Consider the following 17,451-nt stretch of genomic DNA (forward strand, 5'->3'; position numbering starts at 1 on the left):
ATTTTTCAAGGCAAATTGGGAAACATGGTTCATTAGGGTCTGACAAGTTGATGGAGCATTATAGAGCCTGAGTGGCACAACCAGTCATTAATAATATCCATGATGAGTTTGAAATGCTATTTTCTACTTATCCTCTAGAGTCTAGATGCAATAATATTTGATGATAATAGGACCACAAATCTAGTTTAGAAAAATACGTGGCTCCAAACAATTCATCAAGAAGTTCATCAACAGTTGATATAGGGAAAACATCTTTGATTGTAATAGCATTCAATGCTCTATAGTTTGTACAAAAACACCATGATCCATCCTTTTTATTGATCAATATAACTAGAGAAGAAAAGGGACTTGTGCTCGGTTCAATAAGCTTTTTTTGCAACATTTAAGAAACTATACTTTCAATATCAGCCTTTTGGCTGTGTGGTTATAGCTTTAATTTTACTGATGTTGCATCAGGTAACAAAGGAATTTTGTGGTTACATGGCCTTGATGGAGGTAAAGCCAATAGGAATAGAGAACACCTCTTGCTACTTTAGCCATAAGTCTTTCAATGAACTAGGCATATCAGGTAGACATTGTAGAGATTGTTTAAAAACTTTTTGAGTGGGAAGATTGTATGGTAGTCTTAGAATTCATGTTTGTTGGCCCTTGCATGGTAAATGTAAAACATTTGTTTATAGCTTTAGTTGAACACAGATGGTGTAATTGATGGATTGTAGCAAACTAAGGGATGGAGTTTCTCTCTCCACAAAAGGTGATAAATTGATTATCATGATAGCATCGAAGAAAAAGAAGAGTGCTATAATCCACTAGATGAGGGCCCATGGTGGCTAACCAACCTACCCCTCAAATGACCTCAACACCAGTAATTGGTAACAAATAAGCATGAAACTTTAATATATTACCTTGTACTTTTACTAGTACTTGTTCAATGAGACCATCCGCCCACTACAAGAAAGTTACAATTTAAAAACATAATATTAAAAACGGAATTTATTCTGTTTGCATTTGCAACCGATTAGCAACGGAATAACAATCGTTTTAAATATCATTTTTAATAACAACGGCTTACAAACGGGCATTTAAAAATATGACTTATTAAAATTTTAAAAACTATCCGTTTCTAATCCGTTTTTAATAGTAAGGGACTAGAAACGGATTTAAAAATTAATATATTATTTCAATATCATTAAATATTAAAACATATCCGTTTCTAATCCGTTGCGATTAGAAAGGGACTAGAAACGGATTTAAAAAAATAATATATTATTTAAATATCATTAAATATAAAAAATATCCGTTTCTAATCTGTTTCTATTAGAAAGAGACTAGAAACGGATTTAAAAATTAATATATTATTTAAATATTATTAAATATTAAAAAAATATCTGTTTCAAAGCCGTTTCTAATAAAAAGGGATTAGAAACGGATTTAAAAATTAATATATTATTTAAATATCATTAAATATTAAAAATATCCGTTTCTAATCCGTTTCTGTTCGAAAGGGACTAGAAACGGATTTAAAAATTAATATATTATTTAAATATTATTAAATATTAAAAAATATCCGTTTCAAAGCCGTTTCTAATAAAAAGGGACTAGAAACGGATTTAAAAATTAATATATTATTTAAATATCATTAAATATTAAAAATATCCGTTTCGAATCCGTTTCTATTAGAAAGGGACTAGAAACGGATTTAAAAATTAATATATTATTTAAATATTATTATATATTAAAAAAAGATCCGTTTCTAATCTGTTTCTATTAGAAAAGGACTAGAAATGGATTTAAAAATTAATATATTATTGCTTGCTATTAATGTCATGTTATCATCTCAAATAATTAATACTTATTCCATGAGAAATTATTTATATCAAAGTATTGAAATATTTGAAATGATTATAATTAGTTTAGGCTAAAATTTATCATATTTGGTAAACTTTAGTTTTTTCTTTCATAGAATCTTATAAAATTATATATAAATAAATAAATTTAAAAAATTGGTTAATAAGCTAATCTTATGTCTGCTTGATAAGCTTGCTTCTCTTCTTCATTTGCCTCTCTTCAATCAATCCCTCGAAGTACCCCCGCCGCCGTGCCGCCGCCGCCGCCGCGCATCTCCCTCTCCTTGCTTATCTCCGGCGTGTTCTTCTTTGCTTAAATGGCATTTTTGCTCCCAACCTAATTAGATCCAGAGGTTTGCCTTTCTATAAACCCTAGGCTTGAATCCCTTTAATCTTTTGAAAAATCTTTGAAGTAATGCGAAGAGATGGGAATTCATTTGGGTTGCGTTGTTTCAGGTGTGGTTGGTGGAGGATTTGGACTGATTTAAATGCCATTTAAATCTTAAATGGCATTTGGGCGCATGCTGCATCTTTAGCTGCCAATTTGGCAATTGTTGCTGGTTGCTATTGCGGTAAAATTTAGCTTGAAGTTTATGGTTTTTGATGTTATGCAGCTCATAGTTGAACTCCCTCAACAATGTTTTGAATGGTTTATTATGTGTTTATGCGCTGGGTGTTTTTTATAGTGGGTTAAGCTCATCCATGATTTGTTGACCTAGCCTGACAAAACGGATTAGTTCATTTATGGTATTGATATTGGTTTTCAGTTTGAGATTGGGATTTGAAATTCTTTCTTTGCTTTGTGTTTTCACTCTGGAATTTAATTGGATTTAACACTGAGAAACTTTTGAGAAGCCTGCTTCTCTACGTCTTCTTTCATGTCTGATTTCACTGGTCTTGTGCTTTAATAATGTTCTTCCAGAATATAACCTGCAGGGATTTGTTTGACTTGATAGTATGGATGCCTGCTTCTCTGCGTGTTCTTTCATGTCAGCATTAATGTGTGAAATGAATACCAAGAATAAGGTCTTTCATCTACATAAATATATAGCTTAAAGAGAACAAAGGACACTGAAATAGCTACCATTTCTGGTAATCTTCCTGGTAGAGAATCTTAAATCTTCTGACAAACAATACTACCAAGTTTTACATTTAGAACATGTCAATCTTTACAAAGACAATCATGTGCACAAGCTTGAATGAGTGAGGAATGAGTAAGGGAAAAAAATTTAATGGATGTGCGTAGACATCCATTAAATCATTGGAATTAAATTTTCTGATAGGTAATTTCTGCACACTCTTATCTTGATGCAGCAATAATATTCTTCTTACAAGCAACATACAAAAAAGTTGCATTTGGTTTTCAATATTCTGCACTCAATGTACTTTGATTGTAGAACATGCTCAGGAATAAGAACCCTCTGCCACAAGAATCCTCATATTGTGGAAGTGCTCAAGCTTGGTAATCTGAGACCACATTCTTATTCTCTTTGCTGCCTTTCATATGATTTAAGCATGTGCTAATGGATTTGTTTTGTTGTTCATCATTATAAGCATTTCCTAAACCTCCATTTGTTGAGATTTGCACAATTAACTGATGGACATGGAGGATGCACATTTACTCTCTTAGTTTGTAAATATGTGTATTATGTTCTTTGAAACGTGTCTATCTTTGAGCTCTTTTATGGAAACTTGTTACATTTCCGGTATGCTCAAGTGTCAACATTAGAGCCATATATGCACCTCTCAATATTTGATCGAAACCTCAAGTTATTCTCTTTATTTATAAATCTCGTCTCATTTGGATGTCCACATTTTCGCAATGAATTATTTCTCTTAAATCTTATTCTTGATTTTGGGATAATGTTTTTCTTTTCTGCGTGACTGTTTCCTTGGATCCATCCATATAATTCTAAGATAATCCTAAATTAAAAGTTTCTCAGTGTTAGGAGACTATTGTGATTGATTAAAGGTTCAGACTTTGACTAGTAACCGAGATTGGGATTTGAAAACCTTTGAGAAGCCTTCATTTATGCAGCTTCTGCCGTGTGTTGAATAACACCTTCACTTTTGATGAATCCATTCATGTTTAATATGTTTGGGACCAGGAAGGAGTCTATGATCAGAAACGATCCTTGTAACTTATTTCAATGTATGTTTTAGTTTCGGCCAAGTACTAATTATTTACACTCAATGGAGGTGGGTGAATGCTAGGGCTGGCGTTGCTTTATCATTGCATAGACTGACTGCGGAGGTAATGCTCATATAGGACATTTTGAATTTCTCTATTTCTGCATAGTTTTGGGCTTGCTTTTGCATGGAATAGTTGTCTATTGACAAATTGATTTATTTGACTGCTATATATGACTTCTCATATATACTCTGCTAAATTATGTGACACTTCGTGTTGCTCCTGAAATGTATGTAACTCGTGGGAATCATGTATTTAACTGATGTGTTTGTGTTATCCTCTCAGCAATTTTTGGGACATGGTGTGTGATATAACTGCCAGGTTGCTATTTTTATTGTTCGGTGCTGCATTGGTGTGAATTGGCTGTGTTATCCTCTGAAGCATTTTGATGTAGCATTTTCTTTCTTTACATCCTTGTGTTTGGCATGATCCATTTAAATCTTATTGGTTTGCTTCCTGACATAGTGATAGCAAAACCTTTGGCTTTGGTTCATACCTTGCCTTTTAAGCACTTGCATTTTGGTGTAGAAGGTATTGGCCTATCACATTTGGAGCATTTCTTTTGTTCCAATATTTCAGTGACTTTGCTATACAGTCTTTTATCCTTTGTGGAATCTTTCTTTGCTAAAAGAAAAAGTGTTGAAACTGCACCTTGTCCCATGCTTTCCAAGACATTACTTAGTCATTCAATTTCCATTTGCATCTAATGATTTAATTCAGCACATAAATTTACAATCTTTGATACTTAGATTGAGGTTTTTACTTGATGAACTTCAGTAATATTGTTGTTTAACATATTTGTTCTTAAGAAAATGATTGACACTCTGATGGTTTTTTTTGTTTTTGTTTTTGTCTTTTATTTATTTATTTTTTTTGCCATCAATTAGTTGGTCCTTTAAATTTATTTTATAGAGATATGTATACAGATAATAATAATTTTAAAAATTAAATATTGAATAATGAGCTGCAGTTCCAAGTTTTTTGTTTTTTGTTTTTTTAAGAGGATTTTTTATTGTAAATGGACTGATTTTTCCAATTTTAATTTAGTTTTCCAACAGTTTGGATGAATATTTCATGTTCATTCTGAATTTGATGCTTTGTATATAGAGCCATTGGTAATTCAGGAGCAGGAACCTAACTGCATTGTGTGCGTAACATATACTTTCAATTAATGATGCCATTTTTGAAGTATTTATTGCTTGATCAGGTGTCAATGTAGTATTTATTGAATTTGTAAATCCTTAACATGTTGGTAAAAATAAATAATTGATGTTGTTTGTGAGGATAAATAAATTGTAACGTTAATTTATCCTCACAAACCTAGAGATTATTTGTGCATAAGTATTATGTCATCTACATCATTCAAATATTATTCCTTAGTTAGTACTTAAATTGGTAATTGTTAGTGAATTTGAAAATCATTATCATGATTGTTTGGATGTTGGCAAAGCACGTAATTGATGTTGATTGTGGAAGTAAATTTTATTGAATTATTAATTATATAGTGTCGTTCTCCATAATTAAGATTTTATTGTTAGTATTTTACTATAATTATAATTATCAAAACATTAGTAGTTTAATATAAAACATTGGTTAGTATTTTTAAATCGATAATTATATATAATATGTATGTTTGTTTATGTTAAACTGCAGAAATTCTTTGTGTGGGATGAATCAATGTTATCTGCTATTAAGATGGCATGGCAACGTAGAGCTGCGGAACGGTATAGAGCATTGATGTGTAGTTTGAGAAAGGGGAAAGAAAAATCAATGCATGTGTCTGACTCTGCATGGAAGACATGGACCGAGGCATGGAATTCCCCGGAATTTAAAACTCGGTGTGAGAAAGCTACCGCAAACCGACTCACGGAGATTGCAGGACCTGGATCTGGTATATCCCGACACACAGGAGGTTCCATTTCTCATGCTTCCCATGCGGATAGATTGGTAATTTGTTTAATATTTATATTTGCTTGGTTTAAGAATAATATTTAATGAGTTGAGTTAATTGATGTAGGATCGCTATCTGGAGCTTGTGGAGCAAGCATCTCAAACGCAAGAAGGGCTTGACGAGCTTCCTATTGTGGATGAAACAGCTTTGTACTATAAGGCTGTTGGGGGAGGAAAGAAAAGTCTGGTTTATGGAATAGGGTCCCAGGCGTGTATCTTTTATCCACATTCATCTTCGAGTTTATCCACAGGTTCATCATCTGAGGCACTACATGCTGAGGTTAGAGATTTGCGTCAAACTCTTAGTCAAGTCCAAGATCGTGATGAGAGGCTTCAACAGACGCTTGGCCAAGTACAAGATAATAACAAGGAGCTTCAACAAAGTTTGCTTGAAATGAAAGAGGAGAGGGACCAATATCGTGCGGAGATGATGCGTCAAATGAAGGACATGATGATGAGTTTTGAGAGGAGGATTCTTCAGCAGTCGCAGTTTACCACACAGGACTCACAACCAATTACTGACGATCATGATGTTGGCTTATAGTTGTATTTGTCGTAGACTTGTTATTTTGTGTTGAACATATATACTTAAATATTTCTTTTTGTATGAATTGATGATTTTATCTTATTTGTTGGTGTTCTAGGTTAAAAATTTATGTAACAGGTTTTTAAAAAAAATTAGGGATATAATTTTTATTTTATTTTATTGACTTAAATGTTAGAAACAGATTAGAAACGGATTTATTTGTTTGAATATTGTTTTTTAATTTTTAAAAAACTTTAGGAACGGATTAGGAACAAAAAAGGTATTGTTTCTAATAGGGGAACAAAAATAAAATATAAAATATTCCGTTTGGAATCCGTTTCTATTTTTGTAACTTAGAACGGATTAGCAACACATCTTATTCCGTTTTAATTTTTCAAAAATTAGAAATATAATGCTTTCCGTTTCCAATCCGTTTCCAAATTTAGAAACGGAATATTTTTCCGTTTCTATTCAAATTAGAAATAAGGGTATTCAAAACAGATAAATTCCGTTTATGATCTGTTGCTAATTCACTTTAGGAACGGATTAGAAACGGAAATTACTGTTTCTAAACAGTAATTTTCTTGTAGTGGCCTATAAGGAATTCTCATTTCCCACCAATATTTTGAAAGTATGAGTAGGAATAATATCAAGTGGAAGAAATTTAACTAGTCTTGGCTAGATGAAACCCATCTAATAAAATATGAACACAATGTCCATTGATTGTGCTGGTAAAACGCATGGTCCTAGAAATTGGTTTTGTTATAACCAATTTTACTGTTAATTTAACTAGCCCATTGCTGTAGATTTTCCACCCCAACACTGTAGTAGCCTGGTCATTGTAGCGGAGCGGGCACTGTAGCATCATGTTACTGTAGCATCATGTATTTCTCCTTAAAACCCTTCTTCCTTTATTCTTCTTCTTTCCTTGTTTTTGGTCGTACCTTGCATTTTCTCTTGGGTTATTCCGGCGAGCTTTTCTAGCAAACCAAAGTCTTCATTCTCCTTCTCACATCCTCTTGAGTACGGTAAGGCTTCGATCCAAGCTTTTTATCCTGTATATTCCTCATATTTCCTTGTTTTTAGAAATTTTTAAAAACTTAGATTTTTTTCATGGATTTGGTTGTTTATAGGCTCAAATTGAAGCCAATGACTTGTTATTCATGTATGAGAATATTTGTGAAGAAATTTCTTATTTAGATAGGGAGAAAATCCTTACATAAGGGCCGGTTTTACTGTAGCAATCCCGAGATTACTGTAGCACCAACAATATTTAGTTGTTTCTTTGATTTCCTTTGGACTAGAGTGAAGCTAAAACCCCTAGGAATTCATTGGTAACCTTTATACCTAGCTTTGGGCCAACCCTATGATCCATTTAGGGTTGTTTGTTAGAAAAACTTAGGGTTTTCTTGCTTGATTTAATCTTGCTAATTATTTTTCTGCTTTATTGTGCTTTGGTAAGGAGAAGAAGTCTTGGCTTGAGGCAAAGATTTAGCCGAGGAGTAGCTTGCGAGGAAGACAAATCACGAATTCTATGAGTGGAATTATTGAGCATAACTTTATTAGAAGAATGCCGATAGCTAGATATATATATATATATATATATATCACAAATCAACGATAACAAATAAAATACCAAACGAGACATCCAAGATCTTTCTCAATAATAACTATCATTCACCAAAATGCCAAACAAGTATAAATCAATAAGACTTATTTATACCTTCAAATAAGTATTGTCAACTATTGCCGGATTGAATCTCTCTACAAAGGCACCAAATTATGTAATAATCTCAATTGATTATATTGATTTTTTAAAATGAAAATCTATGAGTTCAATTCATAGAGCATTCAACATTTGAATGGTAAATGAGAGCAGTAATTTTTCCAGCTCAAATCATTAAGGATTATCAATGAAATATATCATAAACTAAAAATGAATCAATGAAAGTGAAATAAGATGGTTTTAGACATATATACTTCATCTTAATTCTATCCCCAAAAATCATTGTTTTTCAAGAGTTTTCCTTTGTGTGACATTTGGCCTATTATAATTGGTAGATCTAGATCTAAATAATTGTTGCCCTTCGCTAATCTCACCGCTCACCGCCAAGCCACCCGCGAGGTCGAGATCCTCCGCAGCGCCATTGACCATCCCTCCATCATCCGCTGCCATGGCGTCATCTCGTTCGCATCTGGAGACATCGCGGTTATCCTTGACCTCATGGACGCCGGATCCCTTGAATCCCTACTTCGTCGTCTCGGTGGCGCCCTCTTCCTGAGCCAGCGCTCGTCGAGATCGCTCGCCAAGCCCTCCACCCTCCGGCTAGGGAAATCTCACTGTCATCCCTCTCCACCTCGCCACCAACTTCTTCTCTACCTTCTTCTCCCTCCGTGACCCTTTCTCCCATCTTCTCTCCTCTAAACCCTAACCCTAGCTCTTAATGTAGATGATGGTAGTCAAGTTTGTTCATGTATGTCAACAAAGATGGTCAGATTGATCATGAGCATGGTGTGGTCCAAACTCATCAGAAATCCAAACGCATATGCCAGCCTTTTTGGTCTCATATAGGCCTTGGTTTCCTCCAAGTATTTCACCCTCTCTCTCTCTCTCTCTCTCTCTCTATATATATATATATATATATATCATTTTTTTTAATTGAAACCATGTTTCATTCTTTAATCTTTTTTTTTTCATATATTTTAAATGATTGATATAGTTACCATTGCACATACAATCTAAAACATAGTTATTATTTTATTTACGTTTCTAATAGATGATAAAGTAATTTTTTTTGGTCTGAAACTAATTATTATTATGTTTATGTAGATGGAGCATCAAGAAGCCAGCGATGATGAAAAATTCAGTGACAATCTTATCAAATGCTAGTCTTGGAATGGCTATGTTTAGTCTGGGTACTAATGAAAACAATAGATCACCAACTATTTATATATAAATATATTTACTGACAGATAAAAATATATATACATATATATGTCTGCAGGATTTTTCATGGCCTTGTAACTAAGAATTATAGCGTGTGGCAGCAAATTAGCAGCACATGGAATGCTAATGAGATTTATTGCTAGACCTGCTTTTATGGCAATTGCATCTATTGTAGTTGGCGTCAGAGGAAAAACACTCAAAGTCTCAATAGTTCAAGTGAGTTAAATCATGGTCAATTAATTAACAAAATTTTATTCTCCATGATTTCAAACAAAAATGAATTACCAGTAATCTTTATCGATCACAGGCTGCATTGCCGTAAGGAATAGTCCTTTTTGTTTTCGCCAGAGAGTATAATTTGCACAGTGAGGTGCTAAGCACAGGGTATATATATATATGCCACTCAGTTATCAAATCAAGAGTTTCATAGATTGCCATATGGGTTGTTCCTAGGACCGAAGGTTGGGTAACTTTGCATCTCTGCCTTTCATTTCTGCTTTACAGAAAACAAACAAGTTGGTATATGGGATAAAAGTGGGTTTGTTTGTGTGATTTTGCAGGAGCTGGAGGAGGTGGGTGGTATGGAGGAGCTGGAGAAAGAGATTAACAAGAGGACTAAAGCTTATGATGCTTATGATGCAGTACTGGATGGACGAGACCTACCTTCAATCCTGCTTCTATTCGACTAGAGAGGTATGTATTTGCTTGATTTTCTTCTTGATTTCTTGGTAAGATGTTTTCTTTTGATGGATTGATTTGAGGATGGAGGGTGCCTTTTTTTCCTTTCATATTTTTTTTGTTTTTTGTTTCTATTTGGAACAATGTCATAGTTATAATGTGTGAATAGTGTTGATTGAATTGATTTTAGGTTTTACTAATTTGACTTGACAAGAAGGAAAGAGGTTAGTGCAAGAACTAGCAAAGTAGTTGTTCGTTGGTACATGCATTGAATTCAAGATGCTAGGATCTTTTCTTAGTAGAGCCCTGGTGTAAGAATCCCTCACTTTTTTCCTTTTGATTTGTTATTAGTTTAATGCATTTCTTATTATTCAATTAATGGGATAGAGATTGTTTGGATTGAGAGAATATATAATAACAGAAAAACAAAATAATTGGAAATGTTGAATGAGGAGAAAAGAGAAGTGCCAAGACATTTTCTCCATTTCCTTTTTCTTTACTGTTGTTTTATTTATCTTCTTGATGTGTATTTTGATTACAAAATGATCCTTGGATATGTTTACTCGGCATATGAATGCTATAAAACTGTGGAGCTTAACCGGCCAGAGATTGAGCAGCTGCGCTTTTGGTGTCAATATTGGTGGGTGTGACTTTCCATATAGGAAGAAGTATGTGAAAATATACTTGTGTTTTGTTTATTCTGTAAGCCTTGGTTGCAAAATGAATGTTGACAATTAGAGAATAGTTATCTTGAAGTAACCTGTATTTTATATAGGGTTTTTTTTAAGTTTTTGATAAAACATTTTATATAGGCTTTGAAAGTAAGGAAAAATTGAAAAATTGGTCATTTTTGAATTAATCAAACTTTCAAAGGCCTGCAGAAGCTTTATAGCTTCAGTGTAAAGACAAAGAAAGTTCGATGCAAGATGTGAAGGCTGAAGACTTGAGGCAAATGTTTCTTGCTATGACAGAAGAGGTCTCTTAACTATTTTATTTGCCTTCTGGATTTGATTGATTTGATGTTGCCAAACTTACTAATATAATTGAGCCCCAATTGCTGACATTGTAAACTGATATAGTATATAATTGTTACAATTTAGGTATTATTGTCAGAGATGTTTTTTTCCTTTTGACTTTTTGCTCTATTTATCACATTCTCCAAGCGTTGCACTTTGACAAGGGAGGAGATAGCTCAATATTTCAACAAGTAAGTAGTTTTCTTTATATATATATATATATATATATATATATATATATATTAGTAGTTAATGATGATTATATATATATTTGAAGGAGGATGGGGTAGTGTGGAAAGGGTGATGCTGGAAGGACTTCAATGGGTGTAAGTCCTATGTATGGCCGAATTGTGTGTATGAGTGAAGCACTAAATGAAATACTGCTGAGTGGAGAATGCACACTTAAATTTATGATAAATGGAAACGAGGTGTGGTGAAGAAAGTATATCCCAAGGATTTAAGTGTACATAATTATAGATATATAGCTCTCATATACGTATATGAGAGCCTATGGATTTTATTATGAGTACTATTGTTATGGAGTTGAGAGGTTTAAGTCTGCATTATAATTTATATCCATATTTTGTTTCTTTGAAATTTAAAATATATATTTATTAATTATATATTGAGGTGTCTTTTTTATTTTTTTGGTGGAATATATTTACATACAAGCACAGAGGGATCAGAGAAAAACATAGACCATCAAAGGTACACTGACATTCCTCCATCACAATCTCTCGCTCTCAAAGAGTCTCAAATGTAACATAGCCTATTCTTCCCACCGTATTCATTATATAATATAATATTAGATCTTTTTAGATATAGAATAAATTATTTTTATATAATAAATATACATTGACATTACTAATGTGTTATTTGTATTTATTCCCTTCACTCAATAAACTATTGAAAATACATAAAAGACTAATCTTAACAAAATCTTCCATATGTAAAGACAATTAACAAATCAAATCCTCCAAATTTTTTTAAATAATGATATAAAAATATACAAAAATTTACAAATACTAATTATATCATGAAAATTTTTAAAATAATATATCATATATAATAATAATAATAATAATAATAATAATAATAATAATATTATTATTATTATTATTATTATTATTATTATTATTATTATTATTATTATTATTATTATTATTAAGAACAATATGAAAACAAATAACCAAAAAAAAAGTCTCGAAAAAATTAGTTGTGTTTTTAAGATGGTAATATGAAAATAGATAGAAACAATTTTGACAATATTTCAAACCTTATGAAAAGTCTTAAATGTAACATTCAATTATGTCAAGTATAAAACATAATAAACTTAACCAAATTCCCAACTATAAAAGGCAGTTAAAAAATTATATATACTCAAATTATGTTTTTGAAAAGATAATCATTTGTTGAAAGATAGAAAAGTTCAATAACATATCTCATAAATTAATTAAACTAAATCCAAACCTTCCGCTTATAACAGTATAAAATGAAATTACATATATACATACATTAATATCAAAGTATACATACACAATCTTCATTTTAGTAGAAAATGTGTACGAATCAAATCTAAAATTCTCACTTTATTATAATATAGTAACATACTTTTGTAAACAATGAAAGGTAGAAAATAAAAAAAAAATCACATGTCAAGATGTCAGAAGATTTGCAAGACAGAAAAAAATTATATACACCATAGTTAACAATTGTGACGATTCTAGCAGATTCGACAACTATTACACATGTTTATTGAAAAGTGGGGCCATGTAAAATAAATTCACATGGCAAATAAAATTAAAATCAATTAAAAAATCACAAAAGAATGCATTTCCAAAGATACCTGATTGATTTCTTATCAAAAGAGTACTATATGTTAAATGTTAATTACACAATTAATAATTAAATTAACCAATCATAAGTACTAGGATGGCAATTACTAACATATATATAGATTTGCCCCAAAAAAAAGGCACAATGATCAACACATTAAACATAGTAGATGAGATAAATATTAAAATATACTAAATCATAATCAAACCCATGCTCGCTCATTTGTCAAACTCCGTTTCTTATAATTTACTGACTAATAGAATGTTTATCAATACCAAATAAAAATATCCATATAGTAAAAGCTAACATGAATACAATGTACCAAATAAATAAAGGCAATAAAACAAACATGCATAATAGCTCAAAATAAAAAATATAACTTGATGAAAGCATATTTAAACCTGCTACAAATAATGTCTTCTATATCTTTTAACATGTCTTTTGATCTCATAAACCTATATAAAATATGGTTTATTACAATAATATTTTCAGTCGCATATAAACAAAAAACACAATTCAAATTATTTAGAATTGAGGAAAAACCCCTTTCAAGAGATAGAAATCAAACTAAGAGTATTTAAACCTAAGCCTAAAACTATATAATATATATTCCACTATCATAATATTGTCTCACTCATATATTCAACTTCTGTCATCCACATCTTTTTAAACATTTTGTAATTAAGAAGAAAACATCCTATAAGAAAATAAGAATTAAACTAAAAGAATCTAAACCTGAACCCTAATTCCTCCCGAAAGAATTAATGCCGCATTTAAAGAAAACATCCCATCAATAGATATGAATCAAGCTAAGCAATTCTAGACCTAGGGTTAAAACTATATAATATATATTACACTATAATAATAATATTATCTCAGTCAGACATTGTACTTTTTTCGTCCTCATATAAACAAAAAGATATGATTGAAACATTTTTAAATAGGAAAAACAAATCATATCAAAAGATACAAATCAAACTAGCAAAAGTTAACCCTATGGTCTGGGAAAGCGACCCGCCAAAGAAAAAAGGAGGAGATAGGGAAAGAAGGTGAAAGATCCAGCCGTTGATTACAGTGGCTAGGGTTTGAAAAAAAAAAGAAAGCTCTTTCAATCATAACAAGACATTTCTCTTCCAACCATAACAGAACAAATGTCCATCAAACAAAAGAAAGCTCTCTCAATCATAGCAGGAAACCAATTTGTCGGTGAACAAGAAGAAGGAAGAGGGAGAGGAAGTAAGAGATCCAACCATTGATTGAGGTGGTTAGGATTGGAGTAAAAAAAAAGAAAGCTCTCTCAATCATAGCAAGACATGTGGCTTCCAACCATAGCAGAACAAATATCCATCAAAGTAAAACTTGAAGAATAGAAATATTGGGGAGAGATTAAGTTTAAGTAACTAAATATATTAAGCTTAAGCATATATATATTTATGTATTGTAAAACATGTGAGTGAGAAAAGAAAACCTTTCCATACATATCTACATTTGTTTATATATATATATATACTTTCTAAAATTATAATGATAATCTATCTTTGCTTAATTTTAATTATTATATCACCTTAAACATAGTATATGCCTTAAATATAAAAAAAAATACTAAAACATAAAAAACACAGTCATTTTATCAAGCTTAATATTTTTTAATCAACTACTACAAAATTTGTCAATCTCCATCTATGAATCATTTTGTTTTTATCCTTTTAAATATTTCACAAAGTCTGACATTCCTGCGACTTTTTTTGTCTCAATTATGTCAATAATTGACATAACACAACAAGCTAAAGCTTTTAATAATGCATAGGCATTAATTTATTCTTGATAAAGATAAATTCTATTCTCCACATATAATGGATGATATCTATTGAAATTGTCAGTGTTTCAACCTAACAAAAGAAAAACTGAAAAGGAAAATAAAGGAAGAAAAGAAAAGCACTGCATCTAAGTTCAAAACAATCTGAGTTTTTTGCTGTAGTAGTGCAAGAAAGAAAAAAGTTACCAAGATGCTGCTATAAATCTTGGCAAAGAACTGGTTTGGTTTCTATCTACATAATTATTGTCATTTATCTTGCAATTCTCCTACTTCCTTTTCCCCTTCTTAATTCTTCTTCTTGAAATATAAGTAAATTCTTAAACATCGTTGAAATATTTTACTGAATATTACCATTGTCAGGTGTTGAAGAACATTGATTTGGTACATAGAGGAGGAAGTATTGAATTAATGGATTTAATTTCTCAGACTATATTTAATGGTGGTAGAAATGTTATAGGGTATGGATCTCTTTTCCCCAAACATTTTTCAAAAAAAAAAAAACCTTCATTTATTTAATGAAAATTTGCTAAAGTTATTAACATAATCTTTTTATCCATGTATTTAGTGGCATTCCAAAAAGCTCTAATGGTTAGAGAGGTATGACAATAAATTGTTTCATTTTTCTCCCATTCTTTTTGATGTGTACATTTTTTCCCGCCCTTTAATGAAAAACATATCCTTGCATTTGTCCACACATATGAAAACATATTTTACAATACTATATTTGTATGCAGTTTTCCATTTCCCCATTTGAGTTTCAGATCATTAGTGTCACCGTTGGAGAAGTAAACCCGATTATAGACATGTACCATAGGAAAACAGAGATGGGCAGCTATGTTGATGCCTTTATTGCTTTGTCAGGTTAGTAAATAAATTGCATTTATTATCACTTAATATCACATATAATGAGAACTCATTTTCTTTTATTTTTTTATATCGAATATATATATTAATGCTTGCAATTCAAACTTTCAATGAGAAATATAATGAAAATATACTTTCCTCATGTGGATCACTGAAAATACACATAAATTAGCTACTATGAAATTTGTATTATATATCCATTTGCAAAGCTTACTAATAGTTAACATAGAACACTAATCTACCATTAAAAAAAAAATAGCATTTTCAAAATACTTTAATTTTGTTACCACTCTTTCATCACTCATTATACTTAAAATTCACATATTCTCTAATTGATTATTAAATGTACTTTCTTCCAATAGACAACTATAAATGCAAAAAATAAAAAATTACTCATTTAAGTATATTTTTTTTAATATTCAGGAGTTTATGGAACTCTTGAATAGCTTTTTGAAGTAATTAATTAGTTGGGCACAATTAGGCATACATAATAAACCGGTAATTTGATCTCAATGCTCTACATACACACATGAAATTATAAAAAAAAAAAAATACATAACTTATGCTTTATTCCATATTGGTTTGCTAAATATTGATGAATATTATAACTCGCTACTCTCATTCATCGACAAAGTTCTAGAAGAAGGGTTCATCAACCTAGCTACATGGCAGATCATCATCTTTTCTTCAAATGCAAAGAAATTGATTGAAAAACTCAAAGTAATAATTATAAAATTTTGAATACTATTTACAACATGTTCCTTTTCAATTATTATTATTGAATATTTTAATTATGATTATAGGAATATTCCCCACATTCATCACCCAAAATCCCATCTTTAGACACTCTGATTGACCTCAACCTTCATGTTGCCATGGATGACAACATTAAACACTCCACTGTCTCTGATATACATCCATAATGACAATCATGCGTGGAATGAAGTTGTTTCACTTTTTTTTTTTCTTTTCAGTTCACTTTTTTTAGTTAGAGATGAGAACTTGAACAACTTTTTTCTATGTTAATACAAGTGGTTTTGTTTGCTAAAACTAAATTAGAACCATGAGGACCTTGCATAATATCATCTCAATGACAACATTGCTCTTAAATTAATATTTATGTGATGATGAGTTGTAACAAATTCTCTTGAATGATGTATAGTATATATATATATATATTAGACATGTATCTTATTTCAATTCTTACAACAAAGAAGAAAAAACCAAGTAGAAGGCTTAATACTTAAAATTGTTTTTCCTTTCAAAGTATTGAAATGAAATCATTTTCATTATTCAATAAACAATATAATATATTCCAGTAATATATTTCCCAACCTTTCACATCTTGCGAATATACTTCTTATACTGAAAACGATTTACAAAAAAAATGACATTAACAATTTTTTTTTTCAAAATTTATACTATCTTTGTAATCTTCCTTTTAGATATGGTTAACTCGCAGCGTTAGCGTGTATACATAAATCTAGTAATACTTAAGTTCAACAACTATAAACAAAAAGCAATAAAAGACAATAAAAGATAACAAAAGTTACAAGCATCCTTTAAGCTTCAATCTTTGGATATGGAATCCTAGATATCCCGGTCTCTCTTTCTTTTCAGAGAACTAAGGCTTCAATAACTTCTCCATTCTCTACCTCTCCTCTCCCTCACCTCTCCCCTTTATATACCTCTTACAGGTTGGTATAATAAATCTGATATAATGGGTATTACATTTTCTCGCCCGAAGCGTTCTTTCGTCATGTGTATCACCCACCATTTG

Source organism: Dioscorea cayenensis, chromosome 9, assembly GCF_009730915.1.
Source record: "Dioscorea cayenensis subsp. rotundata cultivar TDr96_F1 chromosome 9, TDr96_F1_v2_PseudoChromosome.rev07_lg8_w22 25.fasta, whole genome shotgun sequence".
NCBI classification, from domain to species: Eukaryota; Viridiplantae; Streptophyta; class Magnoliopsida; order Dioscoreales; family Dioscoreaceae; genus Dioscorea; species Dioscorea cayenensis.